Genomic DNA, 24030 nt, shown 5'->3' with positions numbered 1-24030 from the left:
AAGTGTTTCAAGTTTAGTTTCCCTACAACAACATCTGTGGCAAAGACTGGATGCAGTCAAAGTAAGCATGTTCTTTAACGTTTTTGACTTTGTCACTAATGCCTCATACACGCGACCGAATTGTCCGGCAGACTTAGTCCAGCAAACAATCTAGCAAACACTCCGCCGGACATTCTAACGAACGGACTTGGCCACACACGGACACTCCGAAAGTCCAGCGATTTCTAACGCGATGACCTACAGCACGTATGACGGGACTAGAAAAAGGAAGTTCAATAGCCAGTAGCCAATAGCTTCCTTCTCGTACTTGATTCTGAGCATGCGTCATTCTTAGTCCGCCGGACTAGCACACTGACAAAAGCATTGTCCGCTGAAAGCCAAGTCCGGCGGACAAATTTTGATGCAAAACTACTTTCTAAGTCTGCCGGACTTTACGATGAAAAAGTCCGCTGGAGCCCATACACGATCGAATTGTCCAGCGTAATGCGGTCCGACACAATTTGGTCGTGTGTACACGGAATAAGAGTACCTGAACTTCCTTCCCAACACTCTGATCCCAAGTTGATAAACTGCTCAATTGACTGAGTTTTGCAAATAATATCCATTCAAGTGGATCTGTTGTCAGTCTCAAGTTACTGGGCTATTTACCACGGGACATCCCGTAGACATGTAACAAGGAAAACAGAATGTAACGGTAAGCCCAAAAATAACCATCAGCTCCTTCTGGGTTAGTGATACATTTACATGACACGAGATGAACTGAGGGCACTGCTCTGGGCTGAAGATAGCTTCAAACCTAAAACAAAGATTATTTTACAACAAAGCATTTTCTGACCTGAATATACAGATTACATTTGATCTGGTGATTTCTGAAGCACAGGTGCCGGGCACTTTTGATTTGTGATTCTATCATTGTGGTGAGGAGATATACAGTAGAATATTAACCTCCCTGGTGGTAATCCTAAGTGTGACTCGGGGGGAATTTTCATTTCCAAAAGTGGTAACCCTGAGCCACACTCTGGATTGTATCGTGGTATCCTGGGAAAGATACTTACCTTGTCCCCAGGATCCTTCGATGTCCTCCCGTTGTGTTCACGGGCTGTGTACTTCACTCGATTTATCAATGTGCCGGGTTCCATTTCCGCTGAGCGTCGTGACGCACGAGGACGGAGCTTGGCGGCAAATTCAAAAAGTGAAAAAAACATAATACATACAGTACACTGTAATCTTACAGATTACATTACTGTATCAAATCATTTCATTTCCCTTTTGTCCCTAATGCTTTGTCCAGTGCCCTGGATGCAGTTTTATATTATATATAGAGAGTTTAAAGTGATCATTTACCAAGATTAATTAGTTAAAGCGGTAGTAAACCCGCACATTTTTTATTTATTTTTTTAAACCTGCAAAGCAAAAGGCATAATGAGCTAGTATGCACCGCATACTAGCTCATTATGAAATACTTACCTTAGAACGAGGCCCCGACATCTGGCCCGATCCACGCCGAGGGAGCTGACATGCTCCCTCGGCGTTTCTTCCGGGTATCGCGGCTCCGGCGCTGTGAGTGGCCGGAGCCGCGATATCGTCACTCCCGCGCATGCGCGCGGGAGATTTCAGTCCGGCCGCTCGGCTGCTGCCGGATTTTGACTGCGAGAAACCCCTTGTGCGCATGCGCCGCTGCAGTCAGCGGCGCATACCGAGGGGAATATCTCCTAAACCGTACAGGTTTAGGAGATATTTTTTTTACCTACAGGTAAGCCTTATTATAGGCTTTCCTGTAGGTAAAAGTTAAAAATTTGGGTATACAACCACTTTAACACCAACGTCCCTTTGCAATGAAAAGGAAGAAAAAAAAAAAACCCAAACAGGGGCTGTATGGGACTTTCTGGGTGCTATTCATATACTCATCATCAACAACGGTTATAGTTAAAAAATGATTTTATTTTTACACATTCACATGAAAGAAAAAAGGTATACAATAATACATTTCTTCCATACAAAAATACCAGTGTGCTATTTTTGTATGGAAGAAATGTATTATTGTATACCTTCTTTCTTTCATGTGAATGAGTAAAAATATAATAATTTTTTTAACTATAACGGTTGTTGATGAGTATATGAATAGCACCCAGAAAGCCCCATACATCCCCCATTAAGGTATTTTTCTTCCTTTTATATTATATATACAGTTTTTTCTGCCTGGAAACTTGAGATTGCCCATGGCAACCAAAAAGTGTCCCTTTACGTCAAAAGTGGTTTTAGACCAGATAAACAGCGATAGTAAATTAGAATCACTTGCAGAATTGATTCCTGGGGAAATTCGTCATCAAACACTGAAAGTAATGACAGAGACAATTCTGCAACTGAGTAAATTTCTGTGTTTTTGATTTCATTAAATTATTGAATACATTTTACTATTATTATTTGTTATAATTATTTATCGTTATTTATTATATTATAATTTATGATTTCTTGTTTCAAACTTTATCATACCCTGGATGTCTACTTCACTCTTGTTTGGCAGATCTTATGCCGTGTACACATGGCCGAAATTTCCAATGGAAACAGTCCGATGGGAGCTTTTCATCGGATTTTCCGACCGTGTATGCCCATCTGTCTTTTTCTGTCTGCATTTCCTACGGTCTTTAGCTTGAGAGCTTGTTCTTAATTTTACTGATGGAAAACCTTTCTATCGGATTTTTTCGATCATGTGTATGCAATTCCGACATGGAAAATTCCGACGCATGCTCGGAAACAATTTGATGCATGCTCGGAAGCATTAAACTTCCCTTTTATAGTGCCGTTGAACGTGTTGTATGTCGCTGTGTTATTGGCCGTTGGAACCTGGTGTGACCGTGTGTAGGCAAGACAGTTTGAGCGAAATTCCATTGAAATTCCGACGGGAAGACCATCAGAGCTTTCTCCGACGAGAATTACGATCATGTGTACGCGACATAAGTGATTCCTAATTCCAGGCTTACAATATGAAACACCAAATTTCCATACAAAACAATGCGCCGCTTTGAGACACAAAAATCTGACATAATCATAGCGCCAGGGAGGTAAGGCCTCTTTCACACGGGGCGGATCAGTAATGATCCGCCCCGTGATGATCCGCTCGCTAAGCGGGGATCGCTCCGTTGTCCCCGCTGAGCCGGCTGCGGACAGGGCGGTCTCCGCACACTGTGCAGGGACCGCCCTGTCAGCTCTCCGCGCTCCTCTATGGGGATCGGATGAGCACGGACCGTGTGTCCGTGTTCATCCGATCCGCTCTGCAGACGGATAGAAAAATAGGATTTTCCTCCGTCTGCAGAATCGGACAGTTGCGGAGGCGGACAATAGCGGGTGTCTGCGGATGCTCATCCGCAGACACCCGCTATCCCATAGGGATGAATGTATGGCCCGTATTTCATCCGCAAACGGATGGATGAAATACGGACATACCATCCACATGTGTGAAAGGGGCCTAAGAGATCTAAGAATCTGAAGGTTCACTTATATAGACTTTATTTTGTTTTGCAGAGGCTCTATGTTGATACAAAATTATTTTTGTTTGGTATTTTTTGAACAGAGCTTTTTTTACTGAGGCTGGCAACCCTGATGGGGCCCCCTAGTGGCCCGGAGCCCTCGGGCAGTGCCCGAGTGGCCAAATGGTCAGTCCGCCCCTGCTAGCACATTATGACATTGCCTTACCACATTTTTCTTTAGTCTTTTTTTAACGCCAGCGGTTTACAACTGCTTTAAGGTGTGGGGTATGGAGTCAAATGCATTGAGGAGTTATGAGTGCCGTGTAGCAACAACCAATTTTGTTATTCAAAACTCCTCAAACTGTGAGGATTTCCCCTTTGCCACAATTTATATGTTTCACATGTTTCACACCTATATCTACAAACAAGAAGAAATATACACAATACATACAGGTAATATATTTACAGAAATTGCTAAAATTAATAGAAAGTGTGCATAGCACTTACTACACTACCTTGAAAAAGTACTTATAGGGAAAGGAAGGAAAATGATAAGTGGTTTTCAAAAGTGTTTACAAATATCTGAAAAGTGTGGCATGCATTTGTATTCAGCCCCCTCTACTCTGATACCCCTAACAAAAATCTAGTGCAACCAAGTCCCCTGATTAGTAAATAGAGTACACCTGTGTGTAATTTAATCTCAGTATAAATACAGCTATTCTGTGATGCCCTCAGGAGTTTGTTATAGAACCTTAGTGAACAAACAGCATCATGAAATCCAAGGAACACACCAGAGGGATCAGGGATGAAGTTGTGCAGAAGTTTAAAGCAGGGTTAGGTTATAAAAAAAAATCCCAAGCTTTGAACATCTCACAGAGCACTGTTCAATCCATCATCCAAAAATGGAAAAAGTATGGCACAACTGCAAACCTACCAAGACATTGCCATCCACCTAAACTGACAGGCCGGGCAAGGATAGCATTAATCAGAGAAGCAGCCAAGAGGCCCTTAGTAAATTTGGAGGAGCTGCAGAGATCCACAGCCCAGGTGAGAGAAACTGTCCACAGGACAACTATTAGTTGTGCATTCCACAAATCTGTCCTGTATGGAAGAGTGGCAAGAAGAAGGCCATTGTTTAAAGAAAGCCATAAGAAATCCTATTTACAGTTTGCGAGAAGCCATGTGGAGGACACAGGAATATGTTTTCAGATGAGACCAAAAAGCAAAACACTATGTGGCCAAAAACTAACACTGCACATCACCCTGCACACACCATCCCCACCATGAAACATGGTGGTGGCAGCATCATGTTGTGGGGATACTTTCCTTCAGCGGGGACAGGGAAGCTGGTCAGAGTCGATTTTCAAGATGGATGGAGCCAAATACAGGGCAAAGCGGTTGCAGTCCAAAGGTTTTAATAAGGAGACATGAAATACATTTGAGATATACATATTAGAAGGAAGGTCTAATGCGTAAACCACTGCTTCAATCCTGTGAAGAATATGGAAAGGCCCAATAGAAAGGTGTGAACTTCAGAGAGGGAACACAAAGTCGGAGGTTGCGAGATGACAGCCAAACCCTGTCCCCAACCTGGTAGGAAGGCACAGGCAGGCTTCTGCGGTCAGAATGGAGTCTTTAACTATCATTAGCATGTCGCAAATCCTCCTGGACTTGTGCCCAAGTGGAACGAAGACCATGGAGATGCTTCACTGATGCAGGAATATTCTGTGGAACAAAGGAGTCAGGCAACATGGAAGGTTGGAAACCATAGTTTTCCATAAACAGGCACAATAAGGAAGCAGACTTCAAGGCCCTATTGTGAGCAAACTCCGCCCATGGTAAGAGGTCTGACCAGTTGTTATGGTCAGAAATATAGCAACATAGGAATTGCTCCAAGGACTGATTGGCTCGTTCTGCTGCCCCATTAGACTGTAGGTGAAACGTAGAGGAGAAAGCAAGCTGAATTCCCAACTGTGCAAAAAAAGCTCGCCAGAACCGGACACAAACTGACTACCCTTGTCTGATAAAAATCACCTTGGGTAGCCCCTGTAAAGGAAAGATCTCCCGTGCAAAAAGGTAAACCAGTTCCCTAGAAGTGGACAACTTCTTAAGTGGAATTTAATAAGATATTTTCGAGAACCGGTCAACCGCCATAAGGATAACTGTGTTGCCCTGGGGGTTGGGTAACTCCACAATGAAATCTATAGTCAGGTGGGTCCAGGGCCTCTCTTCATTGGGTATGGGTTGTAGGAGGCGCACTGGAAGGTGTCGTGGAGTCTTAGTCTGAGCACACATGGAACAGGCAGCTATTAAGGTGGTTACATCAGCACGTAGACTAGGCCACCAGAATTGTTGGGAAAGGGCCCAAAAGATTTGATTCCTCCCAGGGTGTCCAGCAGCCTTGGGAGAATGGTAAGTCTGGAGCACGGCAGTATGGAAACTCTCTGGCACAAAGCAGCGGCCACAAGGTTTCTCAGGAGGAGCATGGACCTGAGCAGCAAGAATTTTGTCCCCCGAGGGAGAAGTGAAACTGGTGCGAACCGTAACCAGAATACGATCAGGAGGAATCACAGGAACCGGAACCGACTCCATCTTAGAAGTAGAGGAAAATTGTTGTGACAAAGCATCAGCCCTTACATTCTTAGTACCGGGTAAGAATGAGACAATGTCATTTAAATGTGACATGAAAAGAGCTCATCATGCCCTTCTGGGAGAGAGGTATTTAGCCTCAGACAAGAACGTGAGATTCCTATGGTCAGTAAGAATGACAATCAGCACAATGGTATCTTAGAGGAAATGTCTCCCTTCTTTCAGGGCTAAAATGATCGCTAACAGCTCTCTGTCACCAATCTCGTAATTGCACTCCATAGGTGACAATTTCTTGGAAAAGTAGCCACAAGGATGCATAGTGCTCTCAGAGGTAGGACGTTGAGACAAAAGGGCGCCACTCTAGTCTCAGAAGCATCAACCTCAAGGATAAAAGGTAACATAGGATCAGGATGTGCCAACACAGGAGCAGAAACAAAGGCAGCCATGAGACTCTCAAAGGCCTTAATGGACTCCGGAGACCAACTCTGTGGGTTACCGTCTTTTCTGGCCACATCAGTCAAGGGCATGACCAGAGACAAGAAGTTACGAATAAACTTCCGATAATAGTTGGCAAAGCCAAGAAAACGCCACAGAGGACGTAAACCCAGGAGTTGGGGCCACTGTAGAACTGCTGAAAGTTTCTCTGGGTCAATCGAAAAAAAACAGCAGTGGAAATTACATAACCCAGAAATTTAACCTGTTCATGATGGAATTCGCACTTCTCCCATTTACAATAGAGATTGTTCTCTCTTCGTTTTTGAAGCACACGACAGACATCTGTGTAGTGGCTCTCCAGGGACTTGGAAAATATAAGGATATCGTTGAGATAAACCACCACACATAACTGCAGGACATCGTTAATAAATTCCTGGGAAACTGTTGGGTCGTTACAAAGGCCAAAAGGCATTACAAGGTACTCATAATGGCCTGTTCTGGTATTAAATGCAGTTTTGCACTCATTGCGCTCCTTAAAGTGGTTGTAAACCCTTACAAACCACTTTGACCTACATGTAAGCCTAGATTAAGGCTTACCTGTAGGTCCAAGAAATATCTCCCAAACTTATACGGTTTAGGAGATATTTGCCCGAAGACGGGCACCGCTGTCTACGGCGCATGCGCCGTAGACAGTGGCGCGCAGGTGCACTGAGCGTGGCATCCTTGATAACGAAGATGCCGCGCAATGCTGCGTGTGTTGGCTCCTGTGCACATGCGCCGGAGTGACGTCATCGCGGCTTCGCTGAATGACAGCGGCGGAGCTGCGAGACCCACTGAGAAGATGGATGCGGCGGATTACAAGGGACAGCGGTGACTTCGCTGGCTCCTATGTCAGGTAAGTGACACGTAATGGGCTACTATGCGATGCATAGTAATCCATTATGCTTTGCCTTTGCAGGGAATGAAAGAGGAAGTAAACTCATCAGGGTTTACTTCCTCTTTAATCTTCTTGTGATTGTATGCCCATCTCAAATCAGGCTTCGGGAAAACCTTTGCTCCCCTGAGGCGGTCAAATTACTCTGTAATCCACAAAATCAGATAGGCATTCTTAATCGTGAAACAGTTGAGACTCCTATCATCAATACAAGGTCTCAGTTCACCACTTTTCTTCTTCACAAAGAAGAAACCAGCACCAGCAGGAGACGAGGATTTGTGGATGAAACCTTGAGTGCGTCTGTAACATACTCCTCCATGGCCTTAGCCTCCAAGACCGACAAAAGGTAAACCCGGCCACGAGGGGGTATGGCATCAGGTTAAAGGTCAATTGCGCAACCATTCGACCGGTATGAAGGCAAACTACCGGCTTGACCTTTGTCAAATACATTGCTAAAATCGTGGTACTCCTCCGGCAGGGAGGAGAGTGAAGAGGTACACAGGACCCTGGCTACCTTCTGGAAGTATGTCTTACTGCATTGTGGCGACCAGGACAGAATCTCAGCAGGGAGCCAATCAAAAGAGGGGTTGTGCCTCTGTAATCAAGGATAACCAATAACCAGTGGAAACTTAGGTGAGGAAATATCTTGGAATTAGATTATCTCATGGTGAAGAGCCCCTATGGCCATGGACAATGGAACAGTCTCATGAGTCACATGGGCAGGCTGTAGAGGTCTCCCATCAAGAGCCTCAATGGCAAGTAGAGTGTCACGCAGCTGCAGCGGAATCGAGTGCTTCGATACAAAGGCAGCATCAATAAGCAGGCCTGCAACCCCAGAGTTGATCAGAGCCTGTATCTCGACGGAAGACTCAGCCCAAGAAAGGGTAACCGAAACTAGGGGCTTATCCTTCTGAATAACTGGGGACAAAACAACGCCACCTAAGGTTTGTCCGTGACACCCCAAGGTTCGGGCGTTCCCTGGACGGGTAGGACAAGACTTCAAAAAGTGACCTGCCTGGCCACAATAAAGGCACAATCTTTCCCTCCTCCTAAGGGTTCGCTCATCCGCAGAGAGACGCGTGAAGCCCAAGTGCATGGGTTCACCTTCACTGGCCAACTCGGTACCAGGAGGCATGGGATAGGACAGGACTTCAAAAAGTGACCTGCCTGGCCACAATGAAGGCACAATCTCTCCCTCCTCCTAAGGGTTCGCTCATCCGCAGAGAGACACGTGAAGCCCAAGTGCATGGGTTCACCTTCACTGCCTGACTCGGTACCAGGAGGCATGGGGGTGAGGAAGGCAATGGTGGGACTGCAAAGCTCGGAGGAAAATGTACAGGAGGTTTCCGTAAGCACTTAAAAGAGAGTCTTTCCCTGAGTCTGGAGCCAATAAGGATGGCAAACATGATCAACTTCTCCAGCTCAGTGGGTATATCTCGGGCTGCTATCTCATCTTTGATGGTATCCGAGAGACCATGAGAAAAAGCAGCCACGAGGGCCTCATTGTTCCATCAACCTCTACTGCCAGAGTACGGAATTCAATGGCGTAATCAGAAAGTGTTCTCGTACTCTGATGGACATGAGGCACTTGGCAGCAGAAGCGGCGCGTGCCAGAATATCAAATACCCTTTTAAAAGAATCCACAAACTCAGGGTAACTCAAGACAACACGTTTTTGTATCTCCCATAGAGGGTTTGCCCAGGCCAAGGCTCTCTTAGAAAGCAAAGATATCACAAAACCTGCTTTGTGTTTATCTGTGGGAAACACCTGGGTCAGCATCTCAAAGTATATCTCAACCTGATTGAGAAACCCTCTGCATTAGACTGGATCGCTCCCAAATTGCTGGGGAAGCAGAGTGGAACCAGACCTACCTCTTATAGAGGTAATACTCAAGGCGGGTGCCTACACAGAGACTGGAGCAGCAGCAGGGATGGCCCGCACCATGTACCGGAACAGTAACAGTGGGAGATTCCAGGTGAGCTGTGCGACTTAGGAGCATTTGTAACAAGATGGCAAACTGATCCATTCAGTGATCCTGCTCATCCAATCTGAAAAAAATATTACCAACAAGTGGATTGACTGCAAATTCTGAATTTATGGCCTTCGCCTACTGTCAGAAACCATGAATCAGACTGAGACAGAAGTACAGTTAAATCACCCTTGTTTAATAATAAAAGTAAATAAATAAAATAAAATAAAAGAACAAACATAGTCACAACATAGCCAAAGTTCGGTAACATGAACATATAGTCAGACAAGCCAGAAAGTCAGGAAGCCAGAGATCAGCGTAGTGGAACAACAAGCAGGATCTGGAGCCAGAAGGAATGTCAGCCAAGCAAGTCTTTAACAGGAACGCAGGAGATAGTCTCTGTGATGTTGACCAAGATGAAGGCAGAGATCATCTGGGCTGGACGGCTTAAGTAGGCACGACTGACGAGCAGGATATCATCAGCAGGTGAGTCTCTGTGGAGAGATAGGAGCTGGCCGTTAGCCAACAGGTGAGCGGCCAGCTCAGAGGAAGGAAGGGCTGAGACCAACCCTGACAACCCCACACCTTAAGTGCATATTTTTATGATTTTTTTTCTAACTGATAATCTTTATTCATTTACAATATTATACATTGATATTGTTTTATCTTATAGTTTTCTTTAGAGTTTATGTACCTATAATCTCTCTATATATTCAAATATTGTTCCACTATTACTACAACTCATCATTGTGCCTATAGTTGAAACAAGCCTTTCTCAACCCAGAGGAACCCCTAAAGTGATTTTCAGTTCTCAGGGAACCCTTACTAAAACCAATTCATCATGGGTCAATAGGGAAAATGGGGCTTCATTGGTGATTAATAAAAAGAATGCCGCTTGGTGTCATGCAGCTTTGCCAGTGACATTGGTCCTGGAACTATGCATGCCACCAAATCAGGGGATAATCAGCCACAGCTCAGGACACATTACAAGACAGAGGTCCATCTCGTCTCTGAATTATTCTTTACTCCTTAGCTTGCTAAAGAAAAAAATGAAGCCTTGCTGGAAGCGGGGGGGGGGTGGGGGGGGGGATGGGTTATTGTAGGGCTTTTCTTACAGCATTGTTTGCCAGAGTACAATCACCTGAAAGCAGAAGCATAACTGCAATCCAAGCCTGGGCATTTTGTCTCCCACTAACCAAGACACCGGGCCATTTCCTCTCACTGATCAATGATGCTAGACATTTTCCTCCCACTAAAAAATGATACTAGGCATTTTACTCCAACTGTCCAATGATGCAGAGCATTTTTCTTCCACTGACCAATGACACTAGGCATTTTTTTCCCTTCCAAAAAAATTTGTAACACAAACGGTAAGCTAACGCACTTCCGGATCAAAACGTCAGTGCATAAAGTGTTAATTGCATGAATACAGGTGCTGGAACCATATATTGGCTTTCCTCAAGAAAGGCCCTGGAAAAATAATCTATAAGTAAAGAATAGGCAGCAATCAGCATAGCTAACTAGCATTTTGATTTTCATATATTTATGAAATAAAGCAACATATACTGTATGCACAAAACAGTAGAACAAAGTACATGTACAAGATCTTCCCACCTCTATCTAGAAAAATACATACTCTCAGCTACAAGCATCATACATTTTCATTAGAACAGAGAGGAGATCCAGGCTAAATTGCACAACAATTATCAGGTGGACCTCACTTGAGAATCTGAAACGTTTTGGACTCCCACCTTTGCCTGATCCTGAGTATCTGCAGATTTTTTTGGTATCTGTCCATGTGTATTGATGTTTAATAATTCCTGAATCTCCTCCCTGTTCTAAGAAAAATGTATATGATGCTTTTAGCTGTGAGTTTGTCTTTCTGGATAGAGGAACTGTGGGGAGATCTTGTATGTGGGAACGCAGACCACACTATCTCCATGCCAATCAACTGTATCCCCCAAAGACAAGCAATCAGAATATCAATAAATAAATATGGTTACACATGTTTTGGCAAAAAAAAATTGGCCACGGCACTTTATTTTGGTTTGAACAAATAAGCAACCATAGTGTTGCCATTGGAATGAGTAGGATTATGTCCACTGTGTTCATTGAGCTCAAGAAAATTAGGTAGGGTTGAGAAGTTGAGAGACAGTTGGGGTATAAGTATTAACAAGTATGTTAAAGTCACCGCAAATGATAGTGTATATTTTAGTGGTGAGAAAGTAGGATAGCTAGGCAGAGAAGTCTGTATGGATGCATAATGCCAATCGAGGAAGCCTTTAAAACACAGCAATTCTCAGACACACGAGCGGAATGTTCGCCCAACTTTGTCCGCTGAACAGTGTTTCAGCGGACAGTCCGCTCGTGTGTGGGCTTCAGCGGACAGTTTCAGCGGACAGTCTGACGAACAAAGTTTTTCGGAATTTCCATAAGACTGTCTGCTGAAACTTGGTTTGAGCGGACAGTCCGCTCGTGTGTAGGCTTGTTCGACAAACTAAGTCTTGCGCATGCTCAGAAAGAATTTACACGGCGAAGGTTGCATTGCAGTGTATTGGACTTCGAATCTCTCGTCCCGTCGTACGTGCCGTTCACGTCATCGCGCAAGTTTTCAGCGGACTGTTCGTTCGTCGTGTGTGGTCAAGTCCGTTCATGCTAATTTTGAACGGACTGTTTGTCAAACTGTTTGACGAACCTAGTTGGGCGGACAGTCCGCCCGTGTGTACGCGGCCTCAGAGAACCTGAAGAAAAAAAGACAACTACAGTGAGCTTCAAAAGAGGAGAGAAATAGAGAGGGAGGTGTAGGAAGAACTTGAAAGTGCTTTGTGTGGGTAGAAGGATTTCAACTCCACCATTCCTTCCTCCATTGGGTTTATCAGAATGGGTTCATTGGAGGATACCATGTGAGAGAGCAACTGGAAAGGCAGAGTGAGATTCCTGAAGCCAGATTCAAGTAGGGCCAAGTGGGTTAAGGGAGTTGGCGATAAAAAGGTAATGGGCAGAGGTGAGCTTGTTACAGACTAAGTGAGCATTCTAAAAGGCACATGGAAGGGGGTCTGGTTCTTAGAAGTTGAGGATTAGAAATTAGACTGTGTGGATTGTGGCAGCTGCCAGTGCAAGGAAAGTGCTGGGTGTGGGGGTCAAAGTAGAATTGTTGAGGTCCAGGATTAGGGATTACAGAAGTTAGGAGAATGGGGGGAGTGAGATGGGAGGAAGATTTACAGTATATAAGATGCCCCGGTGTTCTGGAGGTTATGTAAACTTGTGGGTTCTGAATTAGAAGGAGGTGATGATTGCAGTAACAGGATGAGGGTGATATGTGTAAGTTATGGGGTTGTGAAGAGATATAAAGGAGAGAGAAATTGAGGAGAGAGGACACTATTGTCAACAGAGGAGGTTAGAAAGCATAACACAAGGCGGAAAGGATAGGATCAAATATTGTACAAATACAAGAAGAGCCATGTGTATTCTTACTTGAATCTTGGTGTGTTCTGTGTATTTCCTCCAGATCTCTACAGTAATCCAGAATGAAACTTTGCCTCTCTGCTGCATACCTCCCATCTTTTTAGGATGGTAATGAGTGAGACCTATTAGCAAAAGTGTGCAGGCATATTACACACCCCCTGCCATGCCTCCCACAAGTACTTTTTTACCACTACTATTCCTTTATAATGGTTTTTAAAATTTGCAAATGCAGCAATTGGATGAAAGGTTAACACTGGCAAACACTTTTTGAAAGATAAATAGTGCATTTTATATACAACTATATAGATCAGACCAAAATGAGGAGGAAAGAGGGACAGAGGGACTTTGCTCCAAATCAGGGGCATTCCCTCAAAATTAGGGACATTTGAGAGCTATGCTACTGGAGCTCCCTGGAAAAATGGCTGGTCACTGGGGCTCTCTCAACCTGTGCAGATGACTGGTCTTGAATCTACTTCCTCCTCTAGTTTTTTGCAGGCAGCCTGTTGTTCAAGAACTTTCCGGGTGCCTCCAATAGTCTGCTTTCGGCACAGGCCATGTACAGTACAGTGATGGTGTCACAGCAACTTTTGCAAAGTATTATTGAAGGCATTTGGTGCTTTAAAATGTATTTATTTCCTTTGTTGCGGCCTGTTAAGAAATATATTTATTGAAAGATTTTGTGCCTGGAGTAGAGCTTTAAAACATTTTTTTCCCCCATGCAGTGAGGCTGTGCCTGCACTTCTCATTTTTTTCCTAGGGGAGAGGAGAAAAACTTACCTGATCTTCCTATCCTCCCAGCACAAGACTGATCTGGCACCCCTGTGCTCCAATAGTCTTGAATAGTGGACTGTTCCTGTTCATTACATCTAGAGCAGGCTCCATAGACCAGGAACAGTCCACTGCTGGACTGCAGGGAAGAGTTGTTTTCCAGAGGATCGGGTGAGTATATGCTTTCTGCTCACCCATAGAAAAAACAAGCAGTTGACCTGTGCAGTGCGATCACAGCCCCTTTGCATGGGAAACAAAATTGTAGGGCATTAAAGTAGGAGTAAACTCTAATTGAATATTTAATTTGCTAAAGCACTGTGTATCAAATGCATTGGCCAATTTCTTACGAAATATAGGGGGTTATTTACGAAAGGCATTTCCACTTTGCACTACAAGTGCACTTGGAAGTGGCTGTAGATGTGAGAGGAAGATCTGAAATGAGGGAAGCTCTGCTGATTTTATCATCCAATCACGTGCAAGCTAAAATTCATTTTTTTAAAAATTTTCCTTGCATGCCCCCCTCAGATCTATAGCGAATGCACTTAAAAGTGCAACGGTAGTGCAAAGTGGATTTGCCTTTCGTAAACAACCTCCATAGTGTTGTATCTTAGTGCTGCCGATCTTCCACATCCTCTTTGTATCCACTTCATATCTACAGGTACAGCAAAGGCTGCATGGCATTCCTCAGAGCAGATGACTGCATAGTGTGTATTGAAACAGCCTCCAAAAAGACTCAAGCCAAACCCTTTGTCACAACACAAGAGCACAGTTAAGAGACAGGTACAGAGGTTGGCACCTTATAATTTTGTAATTTAGTCAATTCATTTCTTGGACTTTCATAGCCCTGCCAGATGGCACAACCAGCCTGAAGCGCTGACTTTTCTCTGCTGCAGGTAACACAGGTTTTATCCACCCCCTGCCAGTAACTGAGCAGTGAAAGAAAAAGCATCAGGCTCATGAGCTCACCTCTGTCATTCTGCTCTCTCCCTCTGTCAACATGTTCCTTGCACTGCAGCATACCTAATTCCTTGCTACTTTCCTTTGTCACTGTCTGAGCTGTTTTGGGGGACGGAGACTACAGGGGACTTGGAGAGGCTGACACCAATTCAACGTCAGGTAGTAATACTGTTTGCATGAAAAAAAAAAAAAATTCAAAGCTGAATTCCAGGTACAGCTATTTTTACATAGTTACGTTGGTCCAACTTGAACCAAATTTGTAACTATGCATGTGTCAGTTCATGAGCACTGCTGCAGAACTGATTGGCTTCTTATACTTTTTACTTCTCTCCCAGTCTCAGTTCAACAGTATAGGAGTGCACGGTTTATACAAAGTTCATTTCAGATAATAACACTGACTACTTTTAGTATTTTTTTTTTGGATGTGCTTTTTTCTTATTAATACAAAACTGTATATTTTGATGTTCTACCTGCCTGAAGTTTAGCTTTAAAGGAAACTATAATGGGTTTACTGTAGGTGTATTAAAAAAAAAAAGTGTGTATATGTGTGTGTATATATATATATATATATGCATATATATATATATATATATATATATATATATATATATATATATATATATATATTATTATACAGGATTTATATAGCGCCGACAGTTTACGCAGCGCGTAATATATATATATATATATATATATATATATATATATATACATTCACTATATTACCAAAAGTATAAAAGTATTTAGGGCGACCACCTTTTTTACGCGCATTTTAATGGCATCCCAGCCGTAGTCTGTAGGGTTCAATATTGAGTTGGCTCAACCTTTGCAGCTATAACAGCTTCAACTCTTCCGGGAAGGTGGTCCACAAGTTTAGGAGTGTATCTATGGGAATGTTTGACCATTCTTCCAGAAGCACATTTGTGAGGACAGGCACTGATGTGAACGCGAAGGCTTGGCTTGCAGTTTCCGCTCTAATGCATCCCAAAGGTGTTCTATCAGGTTGCGGTCAACACTCTGTGTAGGCCAGTGAAGTTCCTCTACACTAAACTCGCTCATCCATGTTGTTATGAACCTTGCTTTGTGCACTGGTCCAAATAATTAGGTGGAGGGGGGAATATGGTGTGGGGTTGTTTCTCAGGGGTTGGGCTTGGCCCTTTAGTTCCAGTAAAGGAAGCTTCTAAGGCGTCAGCATACCAAGAGATTTTGGAAAATGTCATGCTCCCCACTAGAGATGGGTTCGCCCAGCGGATGGTTCGTGGCTAATTTTGCGTGTTCGCGATTTGCCAAACCGGTGGACTTCTGGCACTGTTCGCGGACATATGCGTTTACATTGTGAAAGAACTTTGACCCATGATGGCACATCCATCATGGGGTACAGGACAGCCAATTGAGACATTTCAGCACATGGACAATTGGACATTCCCCCTACCTTATAAATAGACCTGATCTGGCGGCCATTTTACATTCTGTCTTTTGTCAGCGTAGGGAAAGGCTGCTGTGTGGAACAGGGAGAGACTGAAGTGACACAAATCGCTAGCTATTAGGTCCACAAAAGTCCTTTTAAGGACTGGTATAGGTGTACAGTATATAGGGTTCTGGTGCTCTGCTGTGCTGGTGATTGCTGAGTGCACTGCTGACTTATTCTGCAGCTGTCTTTTGTCAGTGTAAGGACAGGACGCTGTGTGGAGCAGGGGCAGTCAGTTTAATCACTAGCTATTACTATTAGTTCCATAAAGGTCCTTTTAAGGACTGGTATAGGTGTACAGTATATAGGGTGCTGGTGATTGCTGAGTGCACTGCTGAACGATTCTGCAGCTGTCTTTTATCAGTGTAGGGACTGAGGGACAGTCTGCAAATCACTAGCTACTAGGTCCACAAAGGTCCTTTTAAGGACTGGTATAGGTGTACAATATATAGGGTTGTGGTGCACTGCTGCTGACTGCTGTGCTGCTGATTGCTGCCCGATTCTACAGCTGTCTTTTATCAGTGTAGGGACTGAGGGACAGTCTGCAAATCACTAGCTACTAAGTCCACAAAGGTCCTTTTAAGGACTGGTATAGGTGTACAATATATAGGGTTGTGGTGCACTGCTGCTGACTGCTGTGCTGCTGATTGCTGCCCGATTCTACAGCTGTCTTTTATCAGTGTAGGGACTGAGGAACAGTCTGCAAATCACTAGTTACTAGGTCCACAAAGGTTCTTTTAAGGACTGGTATAGGTGTACTATTTGGTGTGCAGTATATAGGTGTGTAATACACGTATAAAATACTTGCACATATAGAAAGCATAGTATAGTGCATTTCCACTGTGCAGCGTTGTGACTGCTGAGTGGTTCTGCAGCAATACTACAAATAGTGACAAACGCAATAAAAAAAAGTATTATAACTGGTGTGATAGACCAGTGGCCCCCCAAAACGACAGATTGAAGCGGGGTGTTATATACCTTCTTCCCCATACATACTGCACTTCTCTAGAGACTTTTGTCACAGGGTAATTTAAAAAATGACAGGCAGAGGAAGAGGCAGGCCCTTCTGCAGGGATGGTAGGGGTAGGGCAGGAGCAACAGACTTGGGCCAAAGTGGCAAATTACACAAGGCGCATGCGATTACGTCAAAGGATGCACCAGACTTGGTTGAGTGGCTCACTCAGCCTTACTCTTCTGCACCCTCCTCATCCTCTCGATCTGCACCCTCTTCACTCTCTGCTGTGTGCACCCCCAAAGACACTACCACCAACACCACCATATACCTTCCGCTTGAGTCACAGGAATTATTTTCCGAGCCATATCAAGACATTTCCGATGCGCAGCCACTCTTGGCATTGGATCAGGAAGAGGAGGTAGCAACAACCGCCACTTAGCAGTCTGACGACAGTACCCAGATCAGCCCAAGGAGGAGGTTGGTCCCTGCTGTTCCTGCCTACTCCAAGATCTCTAATTATAGCGGTGGGGAAGGTGACGTCAATGATGACATGTCAGTTGATGTCACGTGGGTGCCCACATGAGAGGAAGAGGAGGGGAGTTCAGAGGGAGATATGGACCAGCAGATAGGGAGGAGAAGCAGGAAGAACTTAGATTGCACAGGAGGGACAAAGCAGACTGCTAATGTGTCAGGAGCGAGGCATCAACCATGTACGGTCACATCTGGCGCTCCCAGGATGCCGACACATGGCTCCGCAGTGTGGGCTTTTTTTAACGTGTCCGCTGTTGACAATAGTGTTGCCATCTGCAATCTTTGCAGTCAACGCATAAGTCGTGGTAAGCCCAACACTCGCCTAGGGGTGACCGCCTTAAGAAGGCACATGAGCTGCCATCACCGAGCCCAGTGGGAGCAACGGTACCCACAAAGACACACTTCAGGCTCTCACCGTCCAGCCTCGTCTTCTACTTCTCCTTCTCCTCTCTCCTCACAATTGTCCTCCACTCCACCTTCCATCATGCTATCCTCATGTTTTTCTGGAAAAAGGCAGGCTTCCGTGGGCCAAATGTTTGAGCGTAAAAAAATGATGATGCCGGACAACCCTCTTGCCCAACGGTTGACGGCTGGCTTGTCAGAACTGATAGCGCTCCAACTACTGCCATATAAACTGGTGGACTCTGAGGCCTTTCGAAAATTTGTGGCCATTGGAACACTACAATGGAAGGTCCCAGGAAGGAAATATTTCTCACAGAAGGGTATCCCAGAGCTATATGGCCATGTTCAGCAGCAAGTGAATGTATCTCTGGCACACAGTGTCGGTGCCAAGATACATCTGACCACAGACACGTGGTCTAGCAAACATGGGCAGGGAAGGTATATCGCTTTTACTGCCCACTGGGTGAACCTTCTGACGGCCATCAAGCATGTAACCCGTGGTACCGGTGTAGATTTCGTTTTACCGCCACGGATTGCATGCAGGCCTGGCTCTTCTTCTCCTCCTACTCCATCCTCCTCCCTCTCCTCCTTGGCTGACTCCTCCTTTTCCGCTGCTAGCGTCTCTTCCACTGCGCTGCCCAAAATCCCCAGAACCTATTCGACATGCCAGGTGAGACGTTGCCATGCTGTGCTGTGTCTGTTGTGCCTGAAAGCCAAGAGCCACACTGGCCCTGACACCTTTCAGCTTTGCGTTCACAGGCAGATCAGTGGCTAACACTAAAGTGGCTAAAATTACGCACGTGCCATGCATGGAACACGTCTTAAACTTGGTCGTGCAGCGATTTGTTGTCAAATACCCTGGGGCTCAGGAGATCTTGTGGCAGGCAAGGAAAATCAGGGCCCATTTCAGAAGATCTTACACGGCCATGGCTCGCCTTGCTGACATTCAGCGGCGACACAATCTGCCTGTCAGACGTCTTATTTGCGATTGCCCGACGCGATGGAACTCAACCTTCTATACGCTTGATAGGCTGCTCCAGCAGAAACGTGCAGTTAACAACTACCTGTACGAACTCTGCGGCAGAACAGGTTCTGGGAAGCTTGATTTTTTTTCACCGTGCCAGTGGCTGCTCATACGCGACGCATGCAGACTTCTGCGGCCATTTGATGAGATCACCAAACTGGTCAGTCGCAGCCATGGCGCCATTAGTGACATGGCACCTTATGCCTTCTTTATGGGGCGTGCATTGCGTTGTGTCATTGATCAAGCCATGGAGGAGCAGGAAGATGAGGAAGTCACAATGCTGGATGAATTCCCAGGGGGGCTACTCTATCTGAGACAAGTCAACAACAGGAGTCTGAAGAGGAGTCAGAGGAGGATGGTATCGGGGTGGATGAGGAGAAGGAGCAAGAAGAGCATGCTTTAAACCTTTCTGGGATCGCTGTTGTTGTGCGTGGATGGGGAGAGGAGAACGAGGAGGATGACATTATCCTGGATGATGAGCAGGAGCCAGGCCACCACACCGCTTCCAGTTTAGTGCAAATGGGGGCCTTCATGCTCCAGTGTTTTAACAGGGACCCCTGTATAAAAAGCATAAGGGTCAAGGACCAGTACTGGGTGGCAACGTACTTAGACCCCCGGTACAAACACAAAATGGCGGAAATGTTACCACCATCACAGAGGGCTGTCAGAATGGAGCACTTACAGACCTTGCTTCGACAACTGCTGCATTCTGCTTTTGCGTTCGCTGGCAGAGGAGGAATTCCCACTCCCAGAGAAAGAGTTGCGGGTACCAATCCAACTGCGCCTGCAAGAAGAGGGTGGTTTGAAGATATGCTGGTGACTTCTGATATGAGGTCATTCTTTCAGCTGATCCATCGACAGGTGTCATCTGGATCCAGCATCAGGGAACGCCTAGACCGACAGGTGTCCAACTACATCGGGTTAACGGCCGATGTGGACGCTCTGAGGAGTGATGAACCCCTGGACTACTGGGTGGGCAGGCTTGACCTCTGGCCAGAGCTTGCCCAATTTGCAATGGAACTGTTGGCTTGCCCCTCGTCCAGTGTCCTGTCTGAAAGGATGTTCAGCGCAGCAGGGGGGATCGTGACCGATAAGCGCACTCGCCTAGCTCACGACAGTGTTGACTACCTGACATTTATAAAAATGAATGAAGGCATGGATCTCGGAAGAATTCAGCACATGTGACCAGTAGACCATGTATATGCATAACTCTGTAAACGATTTATTTAATCGAGCACACAGACCTTTTTTCTACCTTTGGCTCACTTCCTTGTACAAAAAAGCACACTGTACTATATGCCTGTACCCTCCTGTTTGAAGAGGTTGAGCGGTTTCATATTTTTGGGTCCCGCAGCGAGTTGCTGGCATCAGTGCTGCTGTCAGTGCTCTCTATGCCGGTGCTGGTGTCAGTGCTCTCTCTCTATCTCGGTGCTGGTGTGGTGTCAGTGCTCTCGATCTCTGTGCTGGTTTGGTCTCAGTGCTCTCTATCTCAGTGCTGGTGTGGTGTCAGTGCTCTCTATCACAGTGCTGGTGTGGTGTCAGTGCTCTCTATCACGGTGCTGGTGTGGTGTCAGTGCTCTCTATCACGGTGCTGGTGTGGTGCCAGCGCTCTCCATCTCGGTGTTGGTGTGGTGTCAGTGCTCTCTATCTTGGTGCTGGTGTGGTGTCAGTGCTCTCTATCTCGGTGCTGGTGTGGTGTCAGTGCTCTCTAACTCGGTGCTGGTGTCAGTGCTCTCTAACTCGATGCTGGTGTCAGTGCTCTCTATCACGGTGCTGGTGTGGTGTCAGTGCTCTCTATCTCAGTGCTGGTGTCAGTGCTCTCTATCACGGTGCTGGTGTGGTGTCAGTGCTCTCTATTTCAGTGCTGGTGTGGTGTCAGTGCTCTCTATCTCGGTGCTGGTGTGGTGTCAGTGCTCTCTATTACGGTGCTGGTATGGTGTCAGTACTATCTAACTCGGTGCTGATGTCAGTGCTCTCTATCACGGTGCTGGTGTGGTGTCAGTGCTCTCTATCTCGGTGCTGGTGTCAGTGCTCTCTATCTCGGTGCTGGTGTCAGTGCTCTCTATCACGGTGCTCGTGTGGTCTCAGTGCTCTCTATCACAGTGCTGGTGTGGTGTCAATGCTCTCTACCTCGGTGCTGGTTTCAGTGCTCTCTATCACGGTTCGGGTGATCATCTCCTGCACCATCTTCATAGCCTGCCCTGACCTTTACTCTCCTCCATGGCCTTCATGCGCTCCTGAATTGTCAAAATTTCACAGATTAAAAAAGAATGCTTGTCATTGTCGATCCCAGATTCACTTAATACTTTTGTTATGTCAGTGTCCATGTGGTGGGACTATGTGTGCACATCTAGTAAGTATTTTGTGGTTGAAAATATGACCTGTAGGTTTTTAAGTTTCGCCTGCCATTAAAGTCAATGGGGCACGCTGCAAACTTTGCGGTTCGCAAACTTTTGGCCGCGTTTGCGGTTCGCGTTCACGAAACGTCCCGTCGGAAGTTCGTCCATCACTACTCCCCACTTTGTGGGACCAGTATGTTGATGGCCAACATGACTGCGCATCATGTTCATAAAGACATGGATGAGTGAGTTTGGGGTGGAGGAACTTGACTGGCCTTATCTCAACCCGATTAAACACCTTTGGGATGAATTAAAGTGCAGGCTGTGAGCCAGACCTTCTCGCCCACATCAGTGCTTGATCTGATCTCACAAATGTGCTTCTGGAAGAATGGTCAAACATTCCAATATACACACTCCTAAATCTTGTGGACAGCCTTCCCAGAAGCTGCAAAGGATGGTCCAACTCAATATTGAACCCTATGGACTAAGACTGGGATGCCATTAAAGTTCATGTTCATGAAAAGTTCATGTGTGTGTTTAAAAAGGCAGATGCCTCAATACTTTTGGTATATATGTGTGTGTGTGTGTGTGTGTGTGTTTGTGTGTGATATATATTATATATATATATATATATATATATATATATATATATATATATATATATATATATTATAAATCACACAAACACATATATACTACCAAAAGTATTGATGCACCTGCCTATATATATATATATATATATATATATATATATATATATATATATATATATATATATATATATATATATATATATATATATATATAAAATAGGATTTTTATATACAGCTTACCTGTAAAATCCTTTTCTTGAGAGTACATCATGAGACACAGGAGCTTCATTACATAGTGGGTTATATAGGCACCTCTGGTGATTGGACACTGGTTAACCCCCAATTAAGGAGAATTCCTCCACTATATAACCCCTCCCATATGGGAGGCACCTCAGTTTTGTAGCAAGCAATAGGAAACCACGTAAAACCCAAGAGGGGCGGGAGCCCTGTGTCCCATGATGTACTCTCAAGAAAAGGATTTTACAGGTAAGCTGTATATAAAAATCCTATTTTCTTGATCATACATCACGGGACACAGGAACTTCATTACATAGTGGGATGTCCCATAGCAATGCTCAGATTGAGGGGAGGGAGACACAGATCATAATAATAGACCGCCATGGACCGGAGGACCTAAACTGCAGCCTGCAGTACACTGCGCCCAAAGGCGATATCCTCTTGCCCTCTGACATCCACCTGATAGAATCTGGTGAATGTGTGGACTGATGACTAGTGATGGACGAACTTCCGATAGGACGTTTCACGAACTTCAATGGGAGGCGAACTTCGCAAACCTACAGGTCAAATTTGCAGCCACAAAATAATTACTAGCTGTGCAAACATAGTCCCACCACATGGCCAATGACATAACACATGTATGAGGTGAATCTGGGATCGACAACTACAAGCATTCTTTTTTTATATGTGAAATTGTGACAATTCAGGACTGTGGAGCGCATGAAGGCAATGGAGGAGAGGGAAGGTCAGGGTAGGCAAAGAAGAGGGTGCAGGAGATGATCACCAGCAGCGTGACATACAGCAATGACACCTGCACCGTGATAGAGTGATCTGACACCAGCACGTGATAGAGAGCACTAACATCAGCAGCGTGACGTACAGCAATGACACCTGCACCGTGATAGAGTGATCTGACACCAGCACCGTGATAGAGAGCACTGACATCAGCAGCGTGATAGAGTGATCTGACACCAGCACAGTGATAGAGAGCACTGACATCAGCAGCGTGACATAAAGCACTGACACCAGCACCGTGATATACAGCACTCACACCAGCACCGTGATATACAGCACTGACACCTGCACCGTAAGCAGCCCCAGGAGGAAGTCAGCATAGCACAGGGATGGTGGGAGCCCCTCATAATGAGCATAGCACAGGGATGGTGGGAGCCCCTCATAATATGCACAGCAGAGGTACAGCCCCAGGAGGAAGTCAGCACAGCACAGGGATGGTGGGAGCCCCTCATAATAAGCAGCCCCAGGAGGATGTCAGCATAGCACAGGGATGGTGGGAGCCCCTCATAATAAGCAGCCCCAGGAGGAAGTCAGCACAGCACAGGGATGGTGGGAGCCCCTCATAATGAGCTTAGCACAGGGATGGTGGGAGCCCCTCATAATGAGCATAGCACAGGGATGGTGGGAGCCCCTCATAATATGCACAGCAGAGGTACAGACCCGGGAGGAAGTCAGCACAGCACAGGGATGGTGGGAGCCCCTCATAATAAGTAGCCCCAGGAGGATGTCAGCTTAGCACAGGGATGGTGGGACCCCCTCATAATAAGCAGCCCCAGGAGGAAGTCAGCACAGCACAGGGATGGTGGGAGCCCCTCATAATGAGCATAGCACAGGGATGGTGGGAGCCCCTCATAATATGCACAGCAGAGGTACAGCCCCAGGAGGAAGTCAGCACAGCACAGGGATGGTGGGAGCCCCTCATAATATGCACAGCAGAGGTACAGCCCCAGAAGGAAGTCAGCACAGCACAGGGATGGTGGGAGCCCCTCATAATAAGCAGCCCCAGGAGGATGTCAGCATAGCACAGGGATGGTGGGAGCCCCTCATAATAAGCAACCCCAGGAGGAAGTCAGCACAGCACAGGGATGGTGGGAGCCCCTCA

This window comes from Lithobates pipiens, unplaced genomic scaffold (genome assembly GCF_037356315.1).
Source record: "Lithobates pipiens isolate NorthernLeopardFrog02 unplaced genomic scaffold, aLitPip1_a1.2 Scaffold_25, whole genome shotgun sequence".
NCBI lineage: Eukaryota > Metazoa > Chordata > Amphibia > Anura > Ranidae > Lithobates > Lithobates pipiens.
Note: the sequence above shows the minus strand (reverse complement) of the source record.